Genomic DNA, 10,935 nt, shown 5'->3' with positions numbered 1-10,935 from the left:
TTGAGCTTTAGGTTCCATAAAGGACTTATTTTTTTAATTAATAGACTTTTTTAGAGCAGTTTTAGATTCATAGAAAAATCAAAAAGATAGTACAGAGAATTCCCATAGACCCAATCTCTGCCCACCCACAGTTTCCCTTAATATTAACAGCTTAGTGTCGTACATCAGTTACAACTGATGTACCAATATTGATGTGTTCTTATTAACTAAACTCAATAGTTTACGATAGGGTCTTTTATTTAGAGAAAGAGAGCATGAGCGGGGGTCGGGGAGGGGCAGAGAGAGAGGGGAGGAAAGAGAGGATCTTAAGCAGGCTACATGCTCAGCGTGGAGCCCAACTCGGGGCTCGATCTCAAGACCCCGAGATCATGACCTGAGCCGAAATCGAGAGTCAGAGGCTTAACCAGACCAGCAACCCAGGTTCTCCAGGGGTCATTCTTTTCGTTGTACAGTTCATTGGATTTGACAAATACATAATGTCTGGTATATACCGTTACAGTATCATACACAACACTTTCACCGCCTTAAAGCTCCTCTGTGCCCTCTGCCCCCTGGGTAATAAGGGAAGATGCTGAGCAAGAGGCAGAATTGCCTGCTTGTTTTGCTCCATCCTGTCCCCAGGGGGCCTGTGCTCTCTTTAAATAACATTTAGGCTAAAAGCAAAAAATAAAAGACAAAAAAACCCAAAAAACAAAAACCACAAAAAAACCTCAACTGTTTAATTATTCAACCCTCACCCCCTGCCCTCACCCCAATCCTTGGGAATCACTTCTCTTTTACACTGGCTTTAGTTTTGCCTTTTCCAGATGTCATATAGTTGGAATCATACAGTCTGAAGACTTTACTGACTGGATTCTTTCACTAAGCAGTATGATTCAAGGTTCCTCCAGGTCTTTTTATAGCTTGATAGCTCATTTCTTTTAATCACTAAATAATATTCCATTGTATGAATGCACCACAGTTTGGCCATTCACCTGCTATTACGGACTGACTCATGTCTTCCAAAAAGATACGTTGAAGTCCTAGTCCCTGGTACCTGTGAACGTGGCCTTATTTGGAAAAGCCTTTGCGGATGTAATCTAGGCAAGATGAAGTCATTAGGGTGGATTCTAATCCAATATGATTGATGGCCTCATAAAAAAAAGGAAGAGGCCCTGTGGTGACAGAGGCAGCCAAAAGCTGACGAACGCCAAGGGCCCATAACCACCACCTGAAACCAGGAAGAGGCAGGAAAGGACTCTACCCAGAGTCTAGGGGCGGTTGGGGGGGTGGGGGGGGGACCTCTGACCCTGTCAGCCTTCCCCACACCTGGATTTCAGACTTATAGCTTGTTGAACTGTGAGAGAATAGATTCCGTTGTTTTCAGCCACCCAGTTCGTGGTACTTTCTTCCAGCCGCCCTAGGAATACTACCTACTCAGGGACAGCTGTCTTGATTCCGTTTCTGACAATTCTGAATAAAACTGCTAGAAACCTCTGTGTGCAAGTTGTTGTGTGGACAAAAGTTTTCAGCTCATTTGGGTGAAGAACTAGGAGCATGATTGCTAAGTCACATGTTAAAACTATGTTGAGCTTTGTAAAAGATGGTCAACTGTCTTCCAAAGAGGCTGTACCATTTCAAATTTCCACCAGCAGTGGAATTTCCACCAGCAGGGAAAGAGAGTGCCTGATGCTTCCTGGTCATGTCAGCATTTGGTATTGTCAGGTTTTGTTGTTTTTGTTTTGTTTTTTATTTCAGCCATTCTTACGTAGATATGTAAAGCAAGAACCTAATTTGTTTCTCTTAAATTTCTTTTTGTTCCTATTACTCTGATATTTCATGGTTAATAGCCTTTAGACACCCAGTGGTCTCCCTCCCTTCCTTCCTTCCTTCCTTCCTTCCTTCCTTCCTTCCTTCCTTCCTTCCTTCCTTCCTTCCTTCCCCTTCACTTCCCCTCCCTTCCTTTTCTTTCCTTATTTCCTCCATCCCTCCTTTCTTCCTTTCTTTCACTTTTTATTATGACAACAATTTTCAAACACAGAAGTATAACAGTACAGTAAACTCCACGTACCCATCACCCAGCTTTATTTTCATATTTGATCTATCCTTTATACCTTTTTTTTTTTTTTAGAGAAAGAGGGAGAGAGGGAGAACACATGCACAGGGAAGGGCAGAGGGAGAGGGAGAGAGAGAGAGGATTTAAAGCAGGCTCCATGCCCAGTGTGGGGGTTGATCTCATGACCCTGAGATCATGACCTGAGCCAAAATCAAGAGTCAGATTCTTAACCAACTGAGCCAACTAGGTGCCCATTTTTGCAAGAGGATTTTACAGCAAGTCCCAGATATTTTATCATTGTAAATACTTTAGTATGTAGCTCTAACAGATGAGAATTTAAAAACTAATAATGACATAACCACAATTCTGTGATCTCACTTAAGGAAATTAACATACCGTCCATGTTTGATTTTCCCTAATTGTCTCAAAAATGACTTTTTTCAAAAAGAATTTACAACTTTAAAAAAAATATATTTTATTTATTTATTTGACAGAGAGAAAGAGACAGCCAGTGAGAGAGGGAACACAAGCAGGGGGAGTGGGAGAGGAAGAAGCAGGCTCCCAGTGGAGGAGCCTGATGCCGGCTCAATCCCAGAACGCCGGGACGACGCCCTGAGCCAAAGGCAGACGCTTAACGACTAAGCCACCCAGGTGCCCCCCAAAATGACTTTTTTATATTGGCTTACTTAAGTCAGGATTCAAGGTCTACCAATTGTATTTAGTTGCTAATTCTCATTTAATCTGCAATAATTACTCCTCTTTTTTAAAAAATACAAGTGATTTGTTGAAAAAACTGGGTAAATTATCCTATAGAATTTCTCACAGTTTGAATTTTGATGATTGGACCCTTGTGGTGTTTTTAAAATGTGACACCATGCCTTGAATATCCTGTATTAGATTGCAGTTCAGGGGCACCTGGGTGGCTCAGTCATTTAGCATCTGCCTTTGGCTCAGGGTTTGATCCCAGGGTTCTGGGATCAAGCCCCGTATCTGGCTCCCTGCTCTGCTGGGAGCCTGCTTCTTCCTCTCCCACTCCCCCTGCTTGTGTTCCCTCTCTTGCTGGCTGTCTCTCTCTCTGTCAAATAAATAAATACAAATCTAAAGAAAAAAAAGATTCCAGTTCCGTTTTTGGCAAGAATATTTTACAGGTGAGAGTGTGTATTTCCTATGGCATCATATCGAAGGCATATAATGTCTAATTGTTTCTCAATGATCTCTTTCCGTTTGAAAACCCACTTCCTTCAGCTCTGGGATATTTTGAGGAATTCTTTCTTTGAAGATGTCTTTCTTCCATCTCCCTATTTTCTACGTCTTCACTTTCTGGAACTCCCACTTATTCACATATCTGAGCTCTTGGAATGATTTTCTAATATCATTGTTTTTCTCCTTCTCTTATGTTTCGTGTGTGTGTGTGTGTGTGTGTGTGTGTGTGTGTGTGTGTGTTTGGGTCTCCTTTCTGAAGATCATCTTCCAACCTGTATTTAGTCAGAGCTCTGTGTAGGAGACGGAAGCAGAAACCACTCTAGATATTTTAAGCAGAAAGGAATTTAATATAGGAAATTAGGTGCTTGCAGACTCGTTGAGAGAGTTGGCACTGCCAACTTGGGGAGGGTGGGAAGGGGGCAGGGAGGGGAGGGACAACTCTTGTTTCAAAGTCACCACAGCTGTGATTGAGAGGTCAGCATTGTTAGGGCTCCTCCTACTGCTGCCACCATGGCTTCCTGACCCGGCGAAGCTGGAAACTGGACACTGGATCAGAGACTCTGGCCACTGACATTTGTTCCCAAAGTAATTTGTTTCCAAAGACCAGAGAGCTGTTGTCTGGCTTGAATAAGAAGTTGAAATTGTGGGGTAGTCTAGGACTACCATCCAATCCGTTCTGGCTTTTTGTTTTGATGGAACACAGGCTGAGATCCTGACTTAGGTCTACCGGTATGATCAGAAACAGAGCCCCCATGGCTCTCACTAACTTTGCCACAGAAGAGTAGACTGTATCAGGGGACGAGAAATCTCCAAGATCGCTGAATTGAATTTTGGTCACATAATCACCTTTGCTTTCACAATGAGGTCATTGGGAAGGCAGGTATCAGTAACCTAAAAAGAGAGAGAGAGAGAGAGAGAGAGAGAGATTGTGAGTCTGCATTTCAATTTCATGATAACTGGACCAGAAATAAGTTTCACAGTGTGTCTAGGTTTTGCAGATTTCTACCTGCAGAGAAAATGGCAAGGCATTGTCATGCTTTAGCACTTCCTCTAGCCTGGAAAGTTCGCGGAGCTATCCGCCTCCAGTCTGTTTCTTCAGAGTACCAGCTGGGCAAAAAGAACCATTAATTTGTTGGGTGTTTGTGTGTGTATTTTAAGAATGATATTTTTTAACATTTAATTTTAAGTAAGAAAACACCTGCTGTATTCATTTTAAATAATGTATTTTTGTTACATGGTGATGCACGCATATACTTGCATTGTAAGAAAACTAAAATATTAAAGATTAAAAATTAAAGTCCCCTGTGAGCCCTGCTCCCCAATGCCATCCCCCCCGAAAGTAACAAAGTAGCAATTATAGAGCAGAGCTCGTTCGTCATGGTAGGTCAGGTTATGCTGCAGTAACAAACACTGTCAAAATCTCAGTGCTTTCAACAACAAAGATTTACTTCTTGATCCTTATGTGTTTGTGTTTGTCATGGGTTGGCTTCAGCTGTTTCTGTGGACATAGGTTGAAGGAGCAGCCAGGATGTGCTAATCTCATGGCAGAGGGAAAAGAAAGAATGGTGGAAGCTTTTAAAGTTTCTGCTTAGAAGTATCATGTCATTTTCACTCACATTTCCTTGGTCAAAGCAAATCACATGGCCAAGCCCGACTTCAATAGGGGTGGAGATGTATAATCCTTCCACAGGGAGGGGCAGTGAAAATTTTCCCATAGTTTTATAGAATTCATAAAACCGTAGAAATAGGTATCATTTTAATATAATTTATTATGGTACTGAATCTTACTTTCTGCATGCAAAAACATATCTTAGAAGTCTTTCCATGTTATGCAAATAGATCCATCTCCTTTTCAAACAGCTGCATAATATGCCATAATATGGATGCACTATAGTTTATTTAGCTATTTCCCTATTTGAAGACGTTTAAATTGTTTCTAATTTTTTAGTATTGTAAACAAGGGTGTAGCAATATCGTCGCACTTGCCCCTTAGGCATATGTGCGAGTGTTTCTCTAGGGTGGGTAGGGAGAAATGCAATGGCTGATGAACGTCCTGTGCCAATTTTCTCTCTGAATCTCAATATGGCACGCTCACGAGATAATTCTAAAGAGAGTTTAATAAAGACTGTTTACAAAGAATAGTGCAGTGCCCCAGGGCTGGTGACAGCAAAGCTATCACCAGCCCTGGGCCAGAAGGAGCAAGGTGAGAGAGCAGGGAGTAGAACAGAGAGGAGAGTCATGTGGAATGGGATGGGTGAAGCCAGCCCAATATGGCCCCACAAGGAAGGAGCCGAGGGAATAAATGCCTCAAATCACTCATTTCCCTCTGGTCTCCTACTGGGCTGACCTGAACCTGATGACGGAGGGCCAGAGGGAGTCTGTTGCTGTAGCCCACGCAGGCCTGCCCCTGAGGACACAGAGGAGGAGAGGAGAATAGAGAGCCAACCTGGAGAACCAAATAGAAGATATCCACCCCATCTCCTACCCACAGTATAGGAAATGACTTAATTGTTTGCCAATATCATCAGCAATAAATAAATAAGTACTTAAAAGTGCATTTTTGGGGCGGGGCGCCTGGGTGGCACAGTGGTTAAGCGTCTGCCTTCGGCTCAGGGCGTGATCCCGGCGTTCTGGGATCGAGCCCCACATCAGGCTCCTCCGCTATGAGCCTGCTTCCTCCTCTCCCACTCCCCCTGCTGTGTACCCTCTCTCGCTGGCTGTCTCTATCTCTGTCAAATAAATAAATAAAATCTTTAAAAATAAATAAATAAATAAAAGTGCATTTTTGGGGCACCTGGCTGGCTCAGTTGGTAGAGCATGAAACTCTTGATCTCAGGGTTGTGAGGTCAAGCCCCACACTGGGTGTGGAGCCTACTAAATTAAACAATAAGTGCATTTTTTATTTGCATTGCTCTAATTATTAGCAAGGACTTCTGCTGATCATTCAGGGACACGGATTGTCTCTTCTTCCCTGGATACTGCTTCAGCAATTGTGTAATCCTATCTGGGCCAGTGGACAGGAAGAGCTGAGAAATGGATCTCGTGGCATCTTTCGAGTCCTGGGTCAAGCCTTACCTGAGGCTGCACACGACTATTTGGTAACACGAGCCAGTGAAGTCCCTTTTATTTCAGACAGTTTTGTTGTTGGTCACTCATAACTGAAAGGCCTCCCACTGATCTGGGATTTGAACCCCGTTCTTCGTAGACTATACCATGCTTTGTATATGTTCTGTGCATATAAATTTGGGGCTAAATGAGACCTTAGACATCATTCTATTCCAATTCTTTCGTTTTCATTTATATATTCAAAAGTTTAAACATACAAAATTAGAAGGCAGTAATGAGACAAATCTCTTGTCAGTTTTGCTTCTAATTTTAAATAGTAAAGAAACAGAACATTGTCAATCAAGTTGAAATCACTTTCGTATCCTTCCTCAGTTCCTTTCCTCAGGGGAAACAACTATCGGGAATTGGTTGTATATTTTTTCCTACCGTATTTTAATTGGTTTACCACATATGCATGTATCTATGAACAATACAGAGAATCGCTTTCTGGGTTTAAAGTTTTTTGTACGAATGCCGTCTTGTCATATGTAACATTGTGTACTTTGCTTTTACCATTCAGCATTAGGGTCTCAAGACCTAAACATGCTCATACTCACAGATACGCTTAATTTTCACTGTCGTACGGGCGCCTGGGTGGCTCAGTCGGTTAAGTGACTGCCTTCAGCTCAGGTCATGATCCCAGAGTCCTGGGATTGAGCCCCACATGGGGCTCCCTGCTCAGTGGGGAGCCTGCTTTTCCCTCTCTCTCTGTGGCTCCCCGTGCTTGTGCTCTCTTGCTTTCTCCCTGTCAAATAAATAAATAAATAAAATCTTTAAATTGTTTTTCACTGTTGTGATAGTATTGCATTGCCTGAATATATCACAACATACTTACCTAATTTATTTCCATAACACATACTGATATTATAGGTTGTTCCTTCAATGCTGCAATGAACATACTAGAACATCTCACGGGACACACTTGCAAGAATGTCTCTAGGGTATATGTTTAAAAGTGGAGCTGCTACATCGTAATATATGCACATTTTTCAGCTTTACTACAAATCATTAATTTACATTGACTGTACTAAGTTATAGTTCCACCAGCATTGTATGAAAATCTCTGTTTTCTCCATATCTACGTCAACACCTGGAATTATTGGGCTTTTGGATTTTGCCAATTTGATTGGTGTGAAATTGTATCTGCTTGTCTTAATTTGCATTTCTCTTATTACTAGGGAAGGTAAGCATCTTTTCTTATGTTTATTGATGATTCTGCTTCCTCTTCCAACTTTCTCACTGTGCCAGTGAAAAGAACATGACAAAGATCACACAGTTTGGGGCTCCTGGGTTGCTCAGATGGTTAAGCGTCTGCCTTCGGCTCAGGTCATGATCCCAGGGTCCTGGGATCAAGCCCTGTGTTGGGCCCCTGCTCAATGGGGAGTCTGCTTCTCCCTCTCCTTCTTCCCTCCCCTCTCACCCCCGCCACTCATGTTCTCTCTCTCCCTTCTCTGTCTCTCAAATAAATAAATACAATCTTAAAAAAAAAAAAAGATCACATAGTTCATCAGCAACTGTGCTAGGTTTAAAACTTGGGTCTTCTACCTCCAGTCTAGTCTTTTTTCCAGCACATTGAATCACTTTCAGATATAAATTTTTAGAGTGCTGTTGTTTCTACTAATGGTTACAACAAAGAAAAGATCTTTTTCCTTCTAGTTAAATGTTAAGACTATGAATTGTCGATAGTTGGATGCTGTATCAGTAAGGATGAGGATTGTCTGTGAATAAAAGAGATGACAAATATCAGTGACTTTAACAAGCTAGAAATTGTTTTATTTCCCCTCCCTTGTAAAAGTGGGAGACAAGGAGTTTGTCATTGATTTGTGCCATGAAGTCTTCTGGGGCTTAGGCACCTTTAATCTTGTTGCTTCATTCTACATAGCTGCTATTTCCAAGTTCACCTCATGTTCCAAAATAGCTGCTCCAACTCCTGCCATTACATCTTCATCCAAACCTGGTGGTAAAGAGGAAGAGACCAGGGGGAATGGTGGAGGTATTAGATGCAACACAGCTGTCTCTTAATGAAGGTTCTAGAATCTGCTATGTGATTACCTGATTTACATCCTGTTGGACAAAACTCAGCTACATGGCCATGCTTGACTGTTAGGGAAGTTGGGAAGATGAGCATTCATCTGGGGCACCATGTACCTAGGCACAAGGGAGATGATCTCTAAATGCTATTCAGATTCCAAGAATTGTACACTCATCTTTCTGTGGCAGGTGAGCTGGTCCTGCTTTCTAGGAGGAGTGTCCCTGTCCTCTGACCTCATGACGCCTGACTCTTCCCTCGAGGAAACTCTGCCTTGTCCAGAATCCTCATGGCCATATCTGATAGACACTAGTGTCACCTTTTGAGGGACCTGCCCAGGTTTTCATAGTCCTGTTTCCCAATGGTTTGGGAACCCTGGAACTTCTCATTGCCTTGTAGAAGAGAGGGAGACACTTATTAGGAGACATTTAGTGGTCTCTGCCCCAGATGCTAAGAAAAACGTCTGGCCCGTTTTTTTTCCATATTTAAGTGCACAAGTCTCATTTTACATGGAGATTAAGATCTAAAGACAGTTCTTAAAGAAAGATCATAAGTCAAAATTATTCTTGACATACCCACATGTGTGGTCCTCTACCACTCGGTGGACGTGTACCAATCGGCTGTTGCTGCTCTACGAGCCACCCCCAAACAACGCGGTAGAACACAACTGCCATTTACGTTCATGTCTGCTTCTGCTGGTTGACTGATCGAGGCTGGGCTCAGCGGGACTTGCCTGGGCTTGGCTCCAAGCTGTAGATGGGGTCAAGGTCTGCTCTACGTGTCTCTCGTCTTCTTTAGATTAGCAGGCTAGCCAGGCCACGTTCTCTGGGATTGCAGAAGCACAAGAGGGCAAGGTCAACCGTGCAAACCCATTTCAAGCTTCTGCTTGTGTCAAAACTGCTCACATCCCATTGGGAAAAGCAAGTCACGCGGCCAAGCCTAGTGTCAGTGGGTGGGGAAACAAAGAGTGCCCTGCTCTGCGCCAAGCTGAAGAAGTAGCATAACCAAGCCCACCAGTCTCCAGCATCGAAAATTCTCTCCGTCTGTGGAGGTGGCGTAGGGGAAAGACTGGAATATTTTTAAACAATTTGATTTACCACGAAGTGATTATTTATTTATTTATTTATTTAAAGATGTTATGTATTTGAGAGAGACCACAAGAGAAAGAGCAGGAGCAGAGGGGAGGAGTAGAGGGAGAGGGAGAAGCAGGCTCTCTGCTGAGCGGGGAGCCCGATGCAGGACTCGATCCTAAGCCCCTGGGATCATGACCTGAGCCGCTTAACCGCTTAACCAACTGAGCCACCCACGCGCCCCAACACAGAGTGATTTTTTAAAAATCAGTTACTCCAGTACATTAGTCAGTTTGTGGCCCTCAATCCTTCTGTTCCTTATTTGAGGATGTCAAGAAATCCATCACCAATCACTTGCCCAGCTAGCTGAACATCGCATTTTGCTTCTTTGTTAATGGCTTGGAACCCACAAAGTAATCTATATATTATCTCTGCGTGAATTGGTTAAAATACGCTGGTTTTGCAGCTGTGTGGCAGGCACGGCCTGAGCCACAGTTTCATTGATTGGATGGTGGGCAGAACCACTTCCGTGCTTTCACTCCCCCTCCCACTATGCATGCCACTGGCCTTGTCTACCTACCAGCTGTTCCCCTTATTTGAGCAGCACTGCAGATAAGATAGGTGCCTGGCTCTGTAGTAGAAACTGTGGCATGCTGCCCAGAACCCCCACTCCGGGACTACGGCTCTTACTCCCCCAGCTGCTGGGAGCATTGGCGGCTGACAGCACTCACCTGAGTCCCTCTTGGGGACTTGCCCTTGGCTGAAGCTCGTAACCTAGCCCGAGTACTGCATCCAATGACTGAATGAAGCGTGAGTCACAAGGTCCAGCCTCCTTGCCACCCCGGCTCCATACTACCCCCCCCCCTTCCTCCAGGGTGGACATCCTCTGAGGCCTCGTCAGATAAAGCTACATGGCAGTTTGACTTGCCCCTTCCCCTATGCTCCGGAAAGCACTCCGCAGTAGGCTTTCTGCAAGCACACCTCCACTCTGGAGTCTGATTCCTGCGGCATGTCACCTTCAATAGGCTCTGAAGTCACACTGAGCTGGCCTTGAGTCTTATCTCAAATACCCACTAGCTATATGGCTTCGGACATTATGAATGTGCTGGAAGCCTCTGTAAGTCAGATTTTTAATCTCTAAAGACGCAATAATAGTAGTATCTGCCTCTTCTAGCGACGGCGGAGGATGAAGAGAAATAATGAATGTAAAGCACTTAGCACAGTATCTGGTGCATGTTAGATTTGGCTGAAATGTATCCCCCCACCCCTGTTTACTCAGCTCCTTGCGGGCATTTCCAGAAACCTGTGTCTGACCCACGCCCCACTGAAGCAGAAACGGACCTGTTGTGCTACCTTGTGTCCAGCAGATGGCGCCAGCGGACAAGGCTGCAGTGTCGTCCCGCTCAGTTAACAATTTCCACTACTCAGAGGCGATATACATCAGTTTCCTGTACATTAGCTCGTCTGATTCTCCTTCATCAACCGTTTACCAA

The 10,935-nt window shown here is 43.7% G+C and overlaps 1 long non-coding RNA gene across 1 annotated transcript; it reads right to left on the bottom strand.

The window, feature by feature from the left end:
- Nucleotides 1-8,090: 8,090 nt before the first annotated feature.
- On the bottom strand, nucleotides 8,091-9,226 carry LOC103669727. The gene is made up of 2 exons (XR_570386.2): nucleotides 8,948-9,226; nucleotides 8,091-8,297 (listed from the first exon to the last, which is right to left on the bottom strand). It is a non-coding gene; the product is annotated as an uncharacterized LOC103669727 (long non-coding RNA).
- Between the last annotated feature and the right edge of the window lie 1,709 nt (nucleotides 9,227-10,935).

The sequence above is a fragment of the Ursus maritimus genome, unplaced genomic scaffold, assembly GCF_017311325.1.
Source record: "Ursus maritimus isolate PB19 unplaced genomic scaffold, ASM1731132v1 scaffold_22, whole genome shotgun sequence".
NCBI lineage: Eukaryota > Metazoa > Chordata > Mammalia > Carnivora > Ursidae > Ursus > Ursus maritimus.
This window is presented reverse-complemented; position numbering and strand designations above follow the sequence as displayed.